Raw genomic sequence first — 21,728 nt, 5'->3', positions numbered from 1 at the left:
GTGTTCATATCTGTATTTTTATTATAATTATTAATATAATTATTTATGCTATTATTATTATAAAATATGTATGTTGTAAATTTTGTTCCTAAAATTTTAACATATGACAATGGTATATTTATCCAAAATGAAGCAAACAAATAAGACTATAACTTTACCTCACTGTGGTTCTTAACCTTTATCATGGACTAGAAACACATAAGCTTTGAAAAATCTACATGCTCAGGGCCAAAGGAAGCATTATGATTTAACTATGGTGAATTGAGGAGTTTATATAAGAATTAATTAGTGTGAATGAGGTGTGTATATTAACATATATATAATATATTATATAGTGTATATTATATAATATGCATGTGTAGGTATATATTATATACACATGTATACAATATAATATGCATATTATTATACCATATACATATATGGTTGTATATTATATATGTATTGTATAATATAATATGTATATTTCATATATATGTATTTCCCATGATTGAGAACCACTAAGCTACTGCATGTGTAATACAAATGTGCACAGGATGTGAAGTGGAAAGAATCCTTTCATAATTGTTAATTGGTGTGCTCTATTTCAGGAGTCAATTTTTTTAAATGTTGATTTGTTAATTACATATAAGCACCATAAATATGAACAGTACATGTTCAATCTTGGTACTGTCTGAAAACTCAGACAGTAGGCTAGGATATTCTGCAGTAACAAACATCCCCAACATCTAAGTAGCTGAAAGCATGGATCATTTCTTGCAGGTGGAAAATCCACTATGATTCCCAGTACCTATTCAGGACTTCAAACAAAGATGAATGATGCTTATCTCTCTGCCTTGTGTCCTCCTTGATTACTGTGACAAGGAAAGAAATTACACAAAGAGCTCAGCTCTACTATTTGTCAGAATTTATGTGTGCCAATTGCAGCCTGTTGATTAGAAATATTCACAAGTAGTCACATAACTACAGGGGTTGGGTAATGCAGTTAAACACATGGAATATGTGGTTGACAGTAATCTCTCTGCCACAATAATTGAACTAAAGGGACAGTTTTATTTACATTTAATTAAATAGAAGAGATAGATAGAAAGATGATAGATAGATAATATTGAGGTACTAGAAGACTTCAGATAGCAGTACAAGCAGGAGAATTTTGAAATGATGTTGCATATATAGCTTCACTGACCTGAAGGTCTAGATTTTCAGAAAACGTAGATTTGTTTGTTTTGTTTTGTTTTGTTTTGTTTTGTTTTCCTGAATGGACTATTTTTATTCTTATTTTTCTTCTTAAAAAATTATCCCTTGCTTATTTTAGGATTGTAGGATTATATCTATATTAGAATAAAATTAAAGCAAGCAATTTACTCTTAGCCTTGGGAATATAGTCCAACAAACACAGGGCCAGTCAGATGGCAAAAATGGTGCAAGTCAGCACATGGGTATGAAAATCCTGTGGTCTAGTAAACAGTATCTCAATGTGACTGGTTGATGATAGTGGAGATGAGTTAAAATTTGGATGTCCTACTTAATTCTTCTTAGATGAAAATAATAATCTCAGGGAGGGGGGAAGGCTGCAAAAGGCAAGGAGCATTTATGGTATTCCCATCCTAGTAACTTTGGCACATACCTATGAAAATATATAAAAGCACATGATTTGTTTAAGGAATTTGATAAGAAGGTACCCTGAGATACCTTCTGCTATATACTTGCTAACAGCAGCTTATACATTTTACTTGGAGTTAAACCCTTGGCTAGCCCAAGAAGAATCACCATTTTAAACAACAAGCATAAGTACATATTTTTTGCCATGTCAGATGCTCAAATTCAATGGTTTTATCTATAAGTAATTAATTTTCTCTGCTAAAATTAGATAATATTTTAGGGAATGCTGTATTCTAGAAGTTGTTCTCTTTCTGTAAAACTTTACCTTATGTCCATTCCTTATTTTGTTTTTCACTCAGTCTTCTGTAAAAATTTCTATCAAATTATTCAACCTAATTCGTAAGCAATTATTCAACCTGGATAGGTGTTGAGCTATATAAAGCTGAAGCAGAGAGGGCTCCACACCTCAATAGCTGAAGATCAATTGATGAAAAAGCCAATATAATTACTGTGATTTGAAGATGTAGACATTGTGTATAGTAGCATGGAGGCAGAAAAAATGTATCTGATAGGATAAAATATTAAGTGATTGATAGGTATGGTGACATTTAATCTTGACTATAAAGAATGGGAATAGTGGATACTTTTACAAGTATAGGTGAGGTCAAGGAGAATGACTAGAGCAGTTGCAATATAAGTAATTGTATAGATATGGGGAAATGTTTAGAATGTTAGGAAGATTAAGTGATCCAACTTAATTCAACAAAGCCTGCATGAGCAGGAAAGTGTATGTTACAGCCCAGTCAGGGAGGATCTATAATTTTGTTCTGAAGAGTTAAGCTTGTACCGTAACAGTCAAAGCTTCTTGGACTATGGTTGATATGATCATGCCAGTCTTTTCGGAAGTCAGTTAAATATGCAAAAGATGTTTAACAAGGAAAACATTTAAGAGGTTATTGAGGTGTCTTGTAAGAAATGATGAGAGGTGAAACTAAATCAACAACATAAAGGAATGGGGATGAATGCCAAAGACAGTTGTGGGTAGAAGCCCTTATCTATTTACCATGGAAAGGTGCAAAGAATTAAAAAATAGGTTGTGAATTTAAGTACAGGTGATTGAATATTATTGGTGCCTTTATCAAAGACAAGAAAGCTAAAAGCACAGACGGCATTGTGTGGATGAATACAATGAATTTAACTTTGTATATTTCAGAATATAGGTTTGGGAAAGAGAATTACTTCAATTCAGTAGTCTGGACTTTCCTTACCCTGCTTAGCCATACTTGGTGGATCTTACTCTACAGGATACAGTGAAAATTCTGTACCTTTCTGAGGTCAGATTTTATACTTAAACCAAAGGTTGTCTAATCTCTTATATGCTATACCTGACTTTCTTATCCAAAACCTTATCTGAGTCTGGCCAAATTGATCCCAAGCTGGGGCATACTCCCTGATGTCTGACTGCTAAACTGCTTTTGAACACCATTTCCTTTTTGACCTCTACTTTTTTCAAACTTCCTAATCTTTACCATCATACTGACTTGCTGTTTATTAATATCTCTTTCCTGTATCTACCTTGATTCTTCTGGTCCTGATGTTACCCATTTATTCTTAACCTACCACTGCCTTTGACCCAGACATAGGGCTTTTACCTCACTGTCAGATGCTATCATATGTAATAAAGAAGAATCACAGCAGAAATTTGAGATGGAAACAGCCACTTTGGATAAATCTATAGTCTAATTCCTTTCCTTAGTAACTATTTTTTTGCCTAGGTGAAGGCCATGAGTAATATCTTGGGGTGGAATTGGCCAAGAATTTAGGAGCCCATTTTGATGCTTGATGTGCAGATTAGGGAAAAGAGTGAACATTTGGGCAAACTTATTTAAAAGTAACAATTACTGCAGTTTTCTGTAATGCCCTAGTCAGACGTTGAAGACAACTAATGTTACTTTTCAAGGTCACTGAAAAACATTTTTTATAATTTTTGGAAATCAATGTGTTCCAGGACTCATGTCTTGAAGTTGCAACAGTCTTTATGTGCTATTTAATCCGATAATGTATTTGAGTATAGGATGGTCACTTGTACTTTTTCAGTTTTGTTGCATTATGTCTAGGGCACCAAAAACAATAAACATTAAATAATGAGGTCATAAGTATGACTGATATCAATGAAATACATGTATTATTTCAGCCTGAATTTCAGGCTATTTTTCTATATGCTGATTTTTGTGATGAATCATCAAATAAACTGAATCATCTGAAAGAGAGCAACGCTCGCCATACAGCATGTACAATTCCCAGAGGATAGGATTTATGTTTCTTTGAATGACAGTCAACACTGTAGAAATTTAGTTAGAAGAATTGTAGGTCACAGATCTTGGATGTGGCTGACATTGGCAGCATAAAGAAATGATCAGGGAATAGTTCTTTTGAACTTTGTTAGTCAATTTTTAAAAGTCAAAAGTCTTATAAAGAAACCTAAAGGAATAGTTTGTCGTATGCAGTTATGTTCTAGAAAAATAGAAACAATATAAAATAAGGAAGACAGAAAACAAAAGACATGTAAGCTGAGCATGAACCCACAATTAGTGATAAATAGGAAACTTTTTGTTTTATTTTTTATTTTGAAATGAGTTTTGATTTACTGAAGAGTTGCAAGGATAGTACATAGAGTTCACATGTGCCTGCATCCAATCATTCCTAATGTTATAATCTGGTGTGCTTATCAAAGCTAAGAAATTAACATCAGTACAATAGTATTAATTACATACTTTTTGGTTATTTGACACGTTTTTCCACACATACCCCTTTTCTGATCCAGGGTTCAATATAAGATACCATGATTCACTTAGTCATCATATCTTTTTAGTCTCCCTCATTTTGTGACAGTTTCTCACTGTTTTCTTGTTTTTGTTTTGTTGCGTTTGGCCTTTTTTTTTTTTTTTCCACCTCGGTAGTCGCTTTTGAAGTATACTGCTAAGGTAGAATATCTTTGACTTGGGTTTGTCTAAGGCTTTCTCATAATAATAACGGGGAAATGGATTTTGGGAAAGGATACTGCAGATACAAAGGGGTCTTTTCCTCACAGAGAGGACATGATATCAACAGGAATTGTTACTAGTGATTTTAGCCCTGATCACTTAGTTAAAGTGGTATTTTCTAGGTTTCTCCACTCTACAGTTATTTTTTTCTTTCTGTATTTTATTCATTAAAGAAGCAAGCTAATAAATCTAGCCACTACATAAGGAGAGAATTAAGCTCCACCTCCTGGAGGGAACAATATCAAATAATTTGTAGAAATATTTTAAAACTACCAGAGTAATTAACAAATAGCTTGTGCAAGCTAGCTTGAGACCATACAAATATCTTACTCTCTTTAAAGCTTTGCTCATGAGTTTTAGCATTTATCAGTAGATTTTGCCTGCATGTTCAAACTATCTATCTTTCTATTACTACAGGATATTCCAGGCTAATCTTGTATTTTCTGCCCTAGCTTTAGAATCAGCCATTTCTCCAAGAATCTCTTATATCATTTTATAGAGAACGGTATTTAGAAACCAAGTTGTATGTGGGTATTACTGGAATGTCATTGTTTCTAGGCCATCTTAGCATACAGAGCTAGGAAATATCTGTATGTATACTAACTCTCATATACAAACATTTATTTAAGCATCTACCTATCTATCATTCTATCTATCTGTCTACCTCTATTCCAGGATTACAGGGTTCAGTGTAACCTTCCAGCTTATTATTTGTAACTTCTACCTTTTACAGTAAGAAACCTGGTTTCTATATTCTACAATTTGCTTACTTATTGTTCAACCCTAGTATACATGTAATTTCAGAATTACTAACTAGAGTACAATGTTTATCAAGATTTCTTCATGTACTTAGCTCTACATTATCCAGTCCAAACACTGTCCCCAAAGTTTACTATGCAACTCCTTTTGTCCTCCTCATCTCCTTTTGTGAGATTATGTCATCAATTTTTAATATAATGAGACTAATTCTCCATTGTGAGTATTCCATCCTGAGATTCTTTGATATCCTGGTTGTTTTTTTTTTAATTTTCATATTATAAAGTTATTCTTTGTGGAGTAAAGTTCCATTGGTTTTGAAAAATATACCAAGTCATATATCCACGGACACACCACCACATAGGACACCTCATAACTCAAAAAATGCTCTTGTATGGCCCCTTTGTAGTCATCAGATGAAATCAGGTAATGGGGTTGTTTTACATAAAACAGAAATGTTGACCAATAGTTGCTAGAAAGGAGAGATTGGACTTCAAGATGAAGTTCAAAGTCACCCCATTAACTAGTCTGTTCAGACCTTCATGTCCTAAAACTTAACCTGTCCCTTGCCTGTGGCACTCTTTGAAAATCTCTGCCTCCAAATTCTACACTTTAGCCCAAATATCATATTATTATTTAACTATATATTTTGAATGTTTAACAATAGTGTTTTCTCATCGCTTCATTACATAGGTCTTTAGAGTAAATTACATTCATGGAAAGCACACTGGCAGAGTAGAGAGGAACATTCTAGCATGGCTTTGAATGATTGTTTAAAAGGTCCTTACTGAGTGACATTTAGCTACCTCATTATCTGTGTTCCCTGCAAATCAAATTGCAGTATCTAATTTGGAGATTTTTGTGAGTATCAAATATGATAACAAATGAAGTTTATAGCAGTTGAGCCTACCTCTTTCTCAATTTAAATGCAATTTAAGTGATTATCCCTCTTCACAAAAATTCTTATCTACCTTTCAACCCTGAAAAAAACACATGAAATTTAAATTGTAGATAGTGGCCTTCTTGAGGCCTACACTAAAATTAGTTCTGCTATACAATGTAATTATATTTGGTAACACATAGGCAAAGTCAGATTCAGGAAGGGTTAGTAAATTACACAATACTCTCTCATTTCTTCTACTTTGCTTTTTTGTGTTGTTTAGTAGAGTTATCTAGTTGGTTATGTACTATTTGTTTTGTATATTTTTTCCTCAAAAAGTAACTGGAGAAAATGAGTGAATAAATAAATAAATAGCTTTTCAAAGTAGCCAAAGAATCAATTTTACAAGCTATGGAATGACATATTTTCAGTATGATTAAAACTTTTTATTTTCATGCTAATTTATATACTTTAAGTAAAATTTAAAGATATGTTTATGTTTTACTCTTTTGTGCCCATTACACTTACATTTAAAACTCAGAAAACTTTTTTTCTTTTATTTTCTTTCTTTCTCTTTTTTTAACATTAAGTAAGTGTTTAAGGATATATGTAGAAAACTACCAATACTAATGTTATTTAATGTTTAGTTTTCGGCATCTTTCTTATTTTGGATTCTGGTTAATTTTGAATGCTAAACTACTCAGATTAAAATAAGACAATTGCATTTTCTATAAAAATTGCCACAGTGTATCAGTAATTGCCCTTATTACACAGAGCTGACACTCCCTCCTGATAATTTATATACTCTTGATTATTGAATCAGTAAAATATTTATGGAGTATTGGCCATATGCAAAATGGTTCCCTTGGTGCTACTGAGATAGCAATAAACAAAACAAACCTGTTCCTGCCTTTGTGAAGTTACGTTCTATCTATTCTAGTGAGGCAGCCAGATTCTTTTTTTTTTTTTTTTGAGAGAGAGTCTTACTCTGTTGCCCGGGCTAGAGTGCCGTGGCATCAGCCTTGCTCACAGCAACCTCAGACTACTGGGCTCAGACAATCCTCCTGCCTCAGCCTCCCAAGTAGCTGCAACTACAGGCATGTGCCACCATGCCCAGCTTATTTTTTCTATATATATATTTTAGTTGGCCAGATAATTTCTTTCTATTTTATTTTAGTAGAGACAGAGTCTCACTCTTGCTCAGGCTGGTCTCGAACTCCTGACCTTAAGCGATCCACCCGCCTCGGCCTCCCAGAGTGCTAGGATTACAGGCGTGAGCCACCGTGCCTGGCCCAGATTCTTAATAAGTATTCATTAAATTGCAATTGAAATAGTGACTAGTCTCATACTGTTGAAGAAGTCTGATCTGTCTGGGGAAAGTCAAGGAAGGTTTCCCTGAGGGAGTGATTTATGTTAAACTCTGAAAGATGACTTGACGAATACTGTGGACTAGGTTTCTCAACCCACAGTCCACCATCCTTATAAGATGCTGTTCTATGTTAAAGAAGATGGGGAACTAACATTACATTTCATAGACTTTATTGCAGTGTAGGTTTAGATGCAAATTGTACTAATCAAATGAGATCATATGAGATTTGGAAGGTGTTTTATTTTCCATTCTTCAGCTTCTTGAGAGTCAAGAGTCATCTGCGGTGAAGGCAGTGATTGCAGTGTCTCAATTCTAGGTTCTTGACCCCTGAATTAGTTGAAGAACTAAACTAATGCATAAGAACAACTCTTAAGGAAGACTCATGTTCCTCCTTCCAGGTAGGATCTCAGGGGTAGTATCTTCCCTAATGGATTCTTTTTAATTTATTTTTTGTTTCAGCATATTACAGGAGTTCATATGTTTAGGTTACATAAATTGCCTTTGCCCCACTCGAGTCAGAGCTTCAAGCGTGTCCATCCCCCAGATGGTGCGCACCTCACCCATTAGGTGTGAATATACCCATCCCCTTCTTCCCCCTCCCACCTGCCTGATACCTGATGAATGTTACTACTATGTGTGCATGTAAGTGTTGATCAGTTAATACCAATTTGATGGTGAGTACATGTGGTGCTTGTTTTTCCATTCTTGGGGTATTTCACTTAGTAGAATGGGCTCCAGATCTATCCAGGATAATACAAGAGGGGCTAGATCACCATGGTTTTTTTGTGGCTGAGTAGAACTCCATAGTATACAGATACCACATTTTATTAATCCACTTATATATTGATGGCCACCTGGGTTGTTTCCACATCTTTGCAATTATGAATTGTGCTGCAAAAACATTCTAGTACAGATGTCTTTTTTATAGAATGTCTTTTTTTCCTTTGGGTAGATGTCCAATAATAGGATGGCTGGATCAAATGGTAGATCTACTTGTAGCTCCTTGAGGTATCTCCATATTATTTTCCACAGAGGTTGTACTAGTTTGCAGTTCCACCAGCAGTGTATGAGTGTTCCCATCTCTCTGCATCCACACTGACATTTATTGTTTTGAGACTTTTTGACAAAAGCCATTCTCACTAGAGTTAAGTGATATCTCATTGTGGTTTTGATTTGCATTTCCGTGATGATTAGAGAAATGACACAAAGGTAATTTCTTTTCATTAGTTTGCTCAAATTTGGCCTTTTTATGTCTTTCACTATCTTGGCAGAGTAATAAAATGCTTTGACATACTCTTGGCTTAATAAGATGTATACATCAAAACCCATACTGCCAGTAATATTTCTCATCTTTCAGAATATTATGTTTTAATCATAAAGGAATAATAGAAGGAGAGAAGATACAGTTTTACATAGGATATGATGACTCATTAATTCTCACATACCAATAATGTGTATAAATCAAGGTGAATGATCATAAACTACAGAAAATAATTGAGGAGTTTAAGAAAATTTACAGTAACTTACTTGATATCTAATGAATTTTTAATTCATGCAAGTTTTAATAGAAAGAATATAGCAAAGCCATTTCAAAATTTATGTTGAGATACACTCAATTTCAATTAATTCACTGCACCATTGAAGCAGAAAACAGTTGGCTTTATGAATATTAGGAATAGTGTCTGATTGCATGGTACCATATCCATTACATTTGACTTCTGCTATATTGTGTAGCATGATGGAAATAAAATGAATTGAGATAGACATAAAAAAACTGTGACTATATACACAATGGCTGTTTTGATGTAATTTAATAAAATGAAGTGCTACATTTTGTTTGATGATGATTTAATGTTTCATTTTGTTTTGCTTTGTGCTAAAATAAGTATGAATCAAAATAAAGAAATCAAATAATTGAATATCAAACATATAAACATGGATTTAAAGCTAACTTTTTTTCTTGTTAATCAGCATGAGTTTGGGTATTTTAAGTAGCTATTATACAGATAATGAGCATTTTAATGTATTTATTGATGCTGGTTTGAATATGTTACATACTATACTAATATCAATTATTTTGAAATTTAAATATTGAGGACTACACTTCAATATTTATGGAATTGAATGGGTATTGTCATAGATACAAAATAGATTTTGCAAAGAAAAACAAGGACTTTTCATGGGTTACATTTCATAACTTTTGTATGATTTTTTAAGGGGCTTCGATGCACAGATTCTTGCTTCTACTTTCGAGGAAAATTGCATAAATGTGTTTGCTTTTCAAATGTTGTAAAGGAAATGGGTAATATCTCACTTATATGTGGAATGTAAAAAAGTAGAACTCATAAATGAAGAGTAGAATGGTGTTTACAGGGGCTGGGAAGGGAGTGTGAAGGGTGGTTGGGAAGACATTTGTTGAAGGAATACAAAATTTTACTTAGATTAGAGGAATAAATTCAAGAGAACTATTGTACAACAAGGTGAGTACAGTTAATAACAATATTTTATTCTTAAAAATTGCTAAGAGAGTAGATAATAAGTGTTCTCACCACAAAAAAATGACAAATGTGTGAGGTTATGCATATGTTACTTAGTTCAATTTAGTCATTTCACAATGTATACATATTTCAAAACAACATGTTGTCCAAGATAAATATATATAATTTTTAGACATTCCAAAATGTAGACATACTTCAAAGTAATATCTTGTACATGGTAAATACATATAATTTTATCTTTCAATTTAAAAATAAATTAAAAAATAAAAATAGTAAAAAATAGTAAAAAATTCTCATTAAAACATAAAGTAGATTTCTTCCCTTTTTTCCCTTTAATATCTGTAAACATTTCTTCCCTTCTAGGTATACATGGCTTATAGTTATCATTAACCACATGATAAAAGATATTGATTGAATATCTACTATGTTCATACCACTCATTTAGGCAATGTAATGATTTGAAAATTATGAAGAAAATATTTACCTTCCTATATAGAACTCAGTTTATAAGGCTATATCTTATAAATTACATGTATCAACATGTATTTATTTCCTCATTCATAGTGTGCTAACTGAATAAGCAGGACCAAACATTGAGGTAACTTCTGGAAAAAGTCTATACAATTCCTTTTCACATTAATTTATTTTATTAGGTCCTCCTCTAACAAAGCCTATAATCACCACCTAGAACTAATGGATCACATCCAGTTTCATTACTGCTCTCAAATATCACTACATATTTGTCCCTCTCAAATTACCCATCCAAGTTAATTTTGAATACTCTCCTAAATCCACATATTTTTCATCAAAATTTGTTACCCAGCATTGCTTATGTTCAGAGTGTACCCCCTGTGAACAGTAGATCACTGAAATCATCTTCCCATCCAGAAGTCACACCTTCCCTGAATTGCTTACGTTTTCCCATGGTATCATCCTAAAATGCATGAATTATAATTTTATGTACACAGACTTACAGATAATGAGGGTTGAGCTTGCCTAGTGCAATCTCTTCATTTTGCAGATGTAAAAATTTGCATTCTAGTAGGTGAAGGGACTTTGAAATAGTGGTTTAGAAGTTTAACTTACCTAAACATCCACAAAAAGAATAAAACCTTCTCTAAATTCAAGGCAAGTTTACTGATAGTACCTGACATCTATGAGTGACAAAGGTCTTCACCAACTCTCAAGACAGTCCTAGTTCACAAAGACAGCAGTAGAGCCAGGTCTTCTCAGTTTCAGTTAATATTTGCATTTCCTTGGGTCACAATGCATTTTTATACTATTAATCAATTAAAGAAAGATCTTTTACTTCCCTTCAAGATGGAAGAATAACATTATATTTTCCTCAAGGCCTAATGAAATGTATATAGTTCTATTACTCCAATTAAAAAATTTTTAAAGCACGAGTTTCTTGGATAAATACGTTACTTCTCCTTTATACCAGGAGCTTTTAAGGCACTGCCAATATGGCATTACTCTGTTAAACAATAGTCATGCTTTAATTAAAAACTATGGTTGACTACATTTTATTTTTTAATATGTATGTTCATTTTGTATAAGGGCATGTTATATTAATTTTCTAGTCTTCTATTACATGAAACATTATAGCAGAAAGAGCAAGTATTGATAAGATATGCATAAAACATACATTAAATGACATAGAATAACAAATTGAATGATAAAAGAGGTAAGATATGGATAATTTCTGGTTCTATATATACACATAGCACAATATAATATGAAATTGCTACTGCGAATTTTTCTTAGTGATTTTGATTTTTTTGCAACTTTTGGAGACACTTTGTGACCACTTTATAGTCACTTTTCCATGCACACTTTAAAAGAATAAACATATTTTTGGTTATATATATTTCTGTATATACATTAGGTCAAATTTGATAATTGTGTTGTTCAGTTTTTCTATAAAATTTTATATAATTTGTTTGATATTCCATCCATTATTGAGAAAATAATATGAAAATTTCTCACTTTAATTATGGATTTGAATTTTTCTTTATAATTTTGTCAGTGAACTTTATAAAATTTGAAGAGATTTCATTTAGCAATTACAGTTTTATGACAGTCATAAATCCTGTTAAACTATCTTATTACTATGTAATGTCCTTCTTTTATTGAGTACTGCTTTCTTTTGCTAGCGTACTTATAGTGTGTATTTTTTATCCTGCTACATTTAGCTTTTTTTTTTTTCACTAAATGTGTGATTTTAGTAAGCAGTGTAGGTATTGTCATTATCTAATTCACTCTGTAAGTTTTACCTGAACATTTAGCTTATTTAAATTTAATGAAATTATTAATTTGGATTTATACCTATCATCTTAATATTTGTTTGTTCTTTGTCCCACAAGTTTTTATCTCTTTTTTTCTTCCTTTGCAATGTCTTCTCTATAAATTTTACTTTAATATTCAGTTTGTTACCATAATATATTTTCATAGCTGTAAATGTAGAGTTAATAAAACTTTCTTTCTATGTGGAAAATTAACTTGGGTTAATTTCATATAGTTGTTTCCCTAGAACCCTGATGATAGTGGAATTTCATGTGTCATACTAAGTAATCAACTCCCGGCAGCTGGCTTAAGGCAATCATGGAATGAATTATCAATATTAGGTTGGAAGACACAGTTTTGATTTTCACTGCAAATAGTATGGCTTATGAAGAGCTGTGTTCTTTCTGGAGCCTGGGAATTATGCTCAATCGTTCCTATATGGAGCCAGTGGCTTGTAAAATAGAGTTGTTTCCACCCTTAGATGTGTTGCCTAACGCCTAAGCTTTAGCTTGGTAGGTCAAAAAATTGCCCCTGAATTTTTAAAAAATTCTTATGGAAGAGACATGCCTGATACTGCCCTGTTGGCATACTGAGCTTGCTATTGTCTATCTTCCTTAAAGTTAAGTAAACTGTGCCAAGATAGTCTATTCATATCTAGAGTTTAGCAAAAAAATTTGCTAATGGTATAAGCAGATTTGGTATTGCAGTAGTTGCCACATAATTACAATATGAATTCTTGACTTATAACAATGGAATACCACTTTTCAGGTAATGCTATGACTTTGGAACATTTTAACTTCATTTATCCCATCTTTCTATTTTATAGGTTTGCCATGTATTTTAATTATGCATATATTTTAAACATTGTTATATTTGTTCTTTACAGTCATTATTTCCTAAGATCTGTATTTATTTCCTGCATTTCTGTGTTTTCCTTTGAGGTCATTGGCCGTTTCTCTAAAGACTTTGATTTAGTATTTGTGTAGCTTCAGTTTTCTGGCAGTGAATTATCTCACTTTTTATTTACCTGGAAATATTTTTATTTGGTTCTTTTTGAAGGATATTTTCATTGGACATAGAATTCTATGCTGGTAGTCGGTTTATTTTAGTATTTTATAGTTGTTATTCCATTGTTGTCTAGACTTGATTATTTCTGTTAAAAGTCAGATCAATTACACAGCACGATGAATATAGCTAATAATTGAATATTGTACATTTAAATTTCACTAAAAGAGTAAATTTCAAATGTTTTACCATAAAATTGTTAAAGATTTGAGGTGATGAATATGTGAATTAGCTTGATTTAGCCATGCCACATTGTACCCAAAAATTGTAACAACACTTTGTACACCATAAATATATAATCTACAATTTGCCAGCAATGATAAAAATATAATGTTATATCTTTCCAAAAAAGTCAAATATGTCTATTTTTGTTAATTGTTAATATATCTGCTGTCTTTTCTGCCCCTTGATTATGTTCTTCAGCTTATTGCTTCATATAAAAAAATAATCATTAAATGCTGAGGGGAAGGATGGCAAGTGGAATATCAGCTGACCTCTCTGTGGTTGCTTTCTCTCTGATCTTGGCTTCTCATTTCGGATGATCTCTACTGTCCCAGATATTTTGTTTTGCTTCATTAGTCTTTATTTTTTCTAGGTGGTAGTATTGGTCTGAAGTAAGGTAATTCTTTCTTTATCATGCCTCAAAATGGAAATTTCTACTCAATGATATTTGACTTATACACAAAGTCTATCCTCATATTTTTTACTTTATCCCTTAAATTTTTGATTGCCTAAAAAAGTCACTGACAGGGAAAAAAGGGAATCACAAGCATATCCATTGCCTGGCTATAGCTGCTATTGTCAAATAATGGAATTTTGTGCCAAATAATTTGCATTAGTACCTTATTAGATATAAACTGCTTAATTTACACCTTGGATCTATTGCTTATTAGCTCTGTACCTGGTTAAGCAAGGTACCTCTGTACCTTGATTAATGTCTCTGTGTCTCAGTTTACTCATAAATAAAATAATGATAATAATAGTTTATGCACCATGGAGTTTTTATGAGAATTAAATTATTCAGTCTATATTGTTAACTATTTTGATGGTGATAATGTTATCATAATTGAAATATTAACAGCTATTATTACATATAAAGAACTAAAGTTAATGTTATACTGTATGATGTAGTTAGATATTATTTATGTAGTTATAGATTCCTAACTATACTCATACACACGTTAATTTAACACATGTATTGTAGCAACTAACTTTTGTAGGTAATTTTTATAATGAACTCATAGACAAAGTACACAGTTTTATTCTAACCAAAGTTTTGGCTCACATTTCCAAATATTAATATTATGTTTACCAATACTTTTGGTCTATTGCAGGACTATTTTTAGTAATATTCCAATTAGATTTGTTATTAATTATATATTTCCTGAAGAAGAAACATTTAAGTACCTGGAAATTGTATTGTAAATTAAAAACATCTATTTTTGTGTCCCTTGAGTATATTCACTAACAAAATTTCTCTGTTATCTTGTTCAGCTGTTTCCTCATTCAATACTAGATGTTTAAGAAAAATTGCTAAGCTATGAATTATATTCTTTGGTATCTTTATGAAGTTCTTGGATATGAAAATATCAATTCAGTGCAGTAGTTATGCAATTTCTATGCATTGAGCATAAAGTAGCAGTTTTCATTAGCAGGTTTTCATAGTCAAAACTGTTATTTCCCCACTAACATTTCTAATTCAAACTGCAAGCTGCTTGTTTGCAAACAGAGAAATTGGAACTTGCCAATTATGTTAATCATCAGTTATAAAATCTCTTGAATATCTCATGATCTAAAGAACAATTGAAAGCTCACTTTTTTATGCCTTGTCTATAACTAGTTATCTATCTATTGTTTATCCCAATTTGTCTACCATTTTGATTGAAGAAGGAAGACATTTTTAAAAGCCATTTTTAGTTATGAATGGTGTTATTGATTTATAAGGGATCTAGCTGTGTTTTTTTGTTTTTTTTCCCCTGAATCAAATTACTTTAAGAGTTCCATGGATGAATAGAAGGCAGATTACTCTCATTGTTCTACATAATGTTTGGCTTAAAAATCGGGGAGGCATAATTTATTTCATTATATCATATTCAGAAGCTTTTAAGATGTTTAGGGTTTAATTCTTAATTTGATATAATATTGTGAGAATTTTTTATTGTTATTCTTTTCTATAAGGCCAGAATAATTTAATAACTTATTAATTGTTCACATTAATGATGAAAACACTTACATTCATATTTATTACACATTAAATGTTACTAGAATATAAATTACTTTTGTTTTCTCATTATATCAAATCAATTTTATAACTATTGTCTGTTTTTCTAAAGAATCTTTCACAAAGCAAAACCTATCCATACAATATATAATGTAATAGTTTATTATAACTCAATGTCAGCATTTGTTCTTTAAAGTAAATATTAAAAGTGTGAATGCTATGGAGATTTTCATCTGTAACAATTTCTTTCATAAAAGAAAATATACTTTATAAAATAACATTTGAAAATGAAGCATGTTGTGTATTATTCTCCATTTCTTTGCTTAAAATACTTGTGTCTATTGTTATTTTTCTATCATCATTGAATTATTATGAGTGATCTTTAGATGCTAGTATCAATAAAGTAATTTTCTTGTATAGAATTCAAAATTGCATATCATTCATATAGTTTTCAGGGAAATCCATATAATAAGTAGATCATTCATTATCTGTTGTGAAAAGATATTAGCATTACAATAGTAATAATTTTACACTATCTATAACATAAACTAAGCAATATATGCTGGTTTCAATGTATAATACATTTGCTACATTAGGGATATACTAGTCCTCAGTAAATACAGAATTCTGACTTACAGCCCTCTGGAAGACATTATGCTTTTCCTCTACTTGCCAGTCATAATGATCCCTGTTCCCAATCCCTTACAAAAATCTCAGAGGCATCTATTCATGTCTTTTGCTCATTTTTTCACTGGGTTATTTTTTTCTATTGAGTTTCCTGAGTTCCTTATATATTTTGGATAATGATCTTTTATCAGATATATGGTTTGAAGATATTTTTTCCATTTCATAGCTTGTCTTTTCATCTTGGTGGTGGTTTTCTCTGCTGTGCAGAAACTTTTCAGTTTGACATGGTCCAACTTCTTTATTTTTGCTTTTGTTATTGCATAAAAAATCATTGCCAAGACAAATGTCAAAAAGATTTTTCCCTATGTCTTCTTCTAAAAGCTTTAAAGTTTCAGGTCTTATTTTTAAGTCTTCAATAAATTTTGAGTTGATTTTTGTGTATGGTATAAAATATGGGTCCACTTTCATCCTTTTGCATGTGGATATCTAGTTTTCTCAACACTATTTACTGAAGAAACTATCCTTTCCATATTGTGTCTTCTTGGTATCCTTGCCAAAGAACTGACTGTATAAATGTGGGTTTATTTCTGGATTCTCTATTTTGTTTCATTGATCTATGTCTTTGTTTTAATGCCATAACCATTCTGTTTTGATTATTATAGCTTTCTAATATAGTTTGAAATCAGGAAATGATGTTTCCAGTATTGTTGTTTCTAAAGATTGCTTTGAAAAAAAAAAAAGATTGCTTTGACTATTCGCAGTTTTTTGTGGCTCCACATAAATTTTAGGATTGTGTTTTCTAGGATTGTGTTTAGGATTGTGTGAAAAATGCCATTGGAATTTTGGCAGGAATTACATTCAATCTGAAGATCACTTTACATAGTATGAATATTTTAACAATATTAATCTTCTGATCCATAAATAGGGGATTTTTGTATTAATTAGTGGCATATCCAATTTCCTTCATCAATGTTTTATAGTTTTCAGTGTATAGATCTTTCTTTTCTTGGTTAAATTTATTCCTAAGTAGTCTGTTATTTTTGATGCTATTTTAAGTGGGATTGTGTTATACAAACGGCCAGCAGATATATGAAAGTGTGTTCAACACCACTAATCATCAGGAAAATGTAAATCAAAACCAGAATGAGACATCTTCACATACCCGTTACAATGACTATTAGCAAAAAAGACAACAGGTGATGGTGAGGGAGAGGAGAAAAAGGAGCTCTTGTACACTGCTGGTAGAAATGAAAACTGGCACATCCATCAGGGAAAAAATGTGGAGGATTCTCAAAAATGTTTAAAAAAAATAGAAGTACCGTGTAATCCAGCAATCCTACTTCTGGGTATCTCTTTGGTTCTCCTGGAGAGAGTTAGAACCCATTATATTAAGTGAAGTATCCAAAGAATGGAAAAACAAGCATCACATGTACTCACCAGAAAATTGGTTTCCCTGATCATCACCTAAATGCACATTGGGAAATGATACCAACTGGATATCAGGCTGAGATGGGGGGTGGGGGGAGGGGATGGGTGTATGCCTACATGATGAGTGTGTTGCGCACCATCTGGGTAATGGTCATGCTTGAAGGTGCTGACTCGGGGAGGTGTGGGGGGGAGGGGATGGAGGTATAACTACAAGGTGAGTGCCAGGCGCACTGTCTGGAGAATGGACACGCCTGAGGATCTGACTCAGGGGGATGGGCGGGACATGGACAATGTATATAACCTGAGCTTTTGTACCCCCATGAAGAGCTGAAATAAAAATAAATAAATAAATAGAAGTACCATGTAATCCAGCAATCCTACTTCTGGGTATATATCAAAAGGAAATTAAATCAGTACCTCCAAGAGATATCTGAGTCCCCATGTTTATTGTAGCATTTTTCATGATAGCCAAGGTATGAAAACAACCTAAGTGTCCATTATAAAATACATATGAGACAGTATATATAAAGGAATATTATTCAGCCATAAAAAGAGGGAAATCCTGCCATTTGCAACGTGGTGGATGAACCTGGAGGACATTATGCTAAGCAAAATGAGATAAACCAGACACTGAAAGACAAATACTGTATAATCTCAGAGGTTGAATCTAAAAAAGTTGAACTCATTGAAGCAGAGAGCAGCTGTGGTTGACAGGGGCTGTGATGTGGGGCTTTTTTCCCACGTTGGTTAAAGAATATGAACTTTCAATAATAAGCTGAATAATTTCTGGGGACTTATTGTATAGCATGGTGTATATGGTTAGTAATACCGTATTGTTTACTTGAAATTTGATAAGAGTGGATTTTAAGTACCTTCACACACACACACACACACACACACATATAGTGACTATGGGTGGTGATAAATGTGTTAATTATTATAACTGTGGTAATATGCGTTCAGTGTATGTGTCTATTAAATTATCATCACACTGTTCACCTTGAATACACAGTCGTGTGCCACATAATGATATTTTAGTCAATGACGGACAGTTTATACAATAGCAGCCCCATAAGAATATAATGGAGCTGAAAAGTTCTTATCACCTAGTGATGTCATAGAACAACTCATTATGTATTTGTGGTGAGGCTGATGTAATAAACCTACTCACTGTCAGTCATATAAAAGTATAATTCGTATAATTATGTACAGTACATGATACTTGATAATAATACATGACTATAGTATTGTTTTATGCATTTGCCATATTACACTTTTTATTGTTATTTTAGAGTATACTCCTATCTATTTTTTTTAAAGAGTTAACTGTAAAATAGCCTCAGGCAGGTCCATTAGGAAGTGTTTCAGAAGACAGCATTGTTATCACAGGAGGCGACAGTTCCATCTATGTCATAGCCCCTGAATTCCTTCCAGTGGGACTAGAGGTAGAGTTGGAAAACAGTGATCTTGATGACCCTGATCCTGTATAGGCCTAGGCTAATGTGTTTGCATCTTATTATTTAACAAAAAAGTTTTAAAAAGCAAATAAAAAAACAATTAAATTTAAAAATAGAAAAAAGCTTACAGAATAATGATATAAAGAAAATATTTTGTACTGTAAAATGCACTTGTGTTTTAAGCTAATTATTATTACAAAAGAGTTAAAAAGTTAAAAACTTAAAAAGTGTATGTAGTAAATAAAAAGTTACAAGAAACTAATTTATTATTGAAGAAAGAAAAATTTTTTTATAAATTTAGTGTAGCTTAAGTGTAGTGTTTATATAGTCTATAGTAGCGTACATTAATATCCTAGGCCTTCACATTCACTCACCATTCACTCACCAACTCACCCAGAGCAACTTCCAGTCTTCCAACCTGCATTCACGGTAAGTGTCCTATATATAGGTATACCATTTTTTTTTATCTTTTCTACCGTATTTTTATGACCTTTTCTATGTTCAGATATGTTTAGATACGCAGACACTTACAATTATGTTATATTACTAATTGCCTACAGTGTTCAGTACAGTAACATAAATGACATGATGTACAGGTTGTAGCCTAGGAGCAATAAGGCTATTCCATACAGACTAGGTATGTAGAGGGCTATACCATCTAGATTTGTGTAAGTACACTCTATGATGTTCACACCATGATGAAATCACCAAACAACGCATTTCTCAAAATATATCCTCATAGTTAAGCAATGCATGACTGTATATAATTTTTAATTGTCAAATATTTTAAAATAAAAAAAACTTCAGTAGTGCGTTTAAAGCTGGTGCACGTATTAATGAAGGGAGAAGGGATATGTTGATCTACAGTTTTCTTTTTTGTTTTTTGGGGTTTTTTTTTTGCCCAGAGACTCCCAAAGAATTTGTTTAGTCTCTGATTTGTAGTTTCTGTACACCTGTACAACTAGAATGATGTCTCTCAAAATGGCCTTATGATGAGTGCAAACATAGTTCATTGCTAGAAATAACAGATAAAACAAGATTGGATGCTATCCTTTATCAAACTCATGGCAAGAGGAATAAGCAAGACAGTAGGTGAGTTAAAACTCTGAAGGAATAGGTGGTCTGGTAGTATAATACATCCTAATCCTTTATCATCTGTTTAGATATTTCCTAAATATTTTATAGTTTGAGAACTAGATAGAAGATGAAATGGAAAAGTTATATATACTGTTCTAGAAATCAGAGAAAACACTACAAGAACTCTATAATTTGATTTAATAAACCATAAATGAGTAGTACCATATATAAGAATGTTTCTGTTGCACTATTGACAAATTTGTCAACCTAGAAAAGCTCTCCAATTCTAATGTGTCTCAATTTCTCTATTTGCAAAAGTCAGTCTCTCATATGAATGTAAAGCAGTTATTCTCGTTGTGACAAAATTTTTAGTAGATAATTGTAGAGATACAGTAAAGGAAAATCAGATCTTAAGAAGTGGGGCAAACAGTTTGATTCTCTTGAGATATGTGGTCATTTTAAAGCAAAGAAAGGTCAGAAAAAATGTAAGTACAACTCTTTCTAAAAATACTTAATGTCATTCAATGGCTTCATATTCATATAAAGGAATGTTTTCACCAACAATAAATGTTGTAGAATTAAATGCCCTCATTTTTGGATATGGAACAGAAATGAGAAAAGGAAGAAATTTTTGCTACTCTTTCCTGCTTTCACCTTAGAAATACTTAGTTACCTGTGATGAGAAATCATGATATCATATTCTGACAATGCACACATTTATGCACAAAATTAGAGAGTTAGGATAACAGTAAGGTGTCTGAAAGACAATCAGTGCCATAAATGTATAAATTAAATATAATTACAAAGCAAATTGTCATCACAGAAAGAGGAAACTTCCTTAAAAGGCTAAATAGTGCCAAGATCACATACAAAAAGATTTAGGTTCAATCCTGTTAAAGTTTTTAATACATCTAAAGAAAGATTCTGTACGTTAGAACTTTATAAAAGCTTGACATCGTAGAAGCTCAGGAAAAGGAAATACTGCAAAACCAAAATTTTTTTCAATGCTTTTCCAATCGCTGCCCATAGCAAAGGGTCTGTACCCCAAGAGCCAATTATATTTGTAACTAGATATTGTTGACATCTGATATCTGGTATCTGATATCAGAAACATATACACCAAATTTCCCTGGTGTAGGGAAGCCTCATGCATTAAAATGCTAATTCCTTTTACTCTTGTCCATACTTACCAAGGCATTGGCAAATCATAATTTGTTTCTCTTTGTGCATTGAATAAACAGATTATTAATGTTTTTATACTTTAGAAGGTAGATTTTAAAGTATAAAGGGTCATTTTTGTTATACATTTCAGCCTCTGCTTACAGTGATCATCAACATGAGGCAATTTTCCAAATACAGTCAATTCTGGAACTTTACAACATTAAGTCTATTGATCAGTTGAAAACATTAACAATCAA

This window comes from Lemur catta, chromosome 1, assembly GCF_020740605.2.
Source record: "Lemur catta isolate mLemCat1 chromosome 1, mLemCat1.pri, whole genome shotgun sequence".
In the NCBI taxonomy this organism is placed as follows: domain Eukaryota; kingdom Metazoa; phylum Chordata; class Mammalia; order Primates; family Lemuridae; genus Lemur; species Lemur catta.
Note: the sequence above shows the minus strand (reverse complement) of the source record.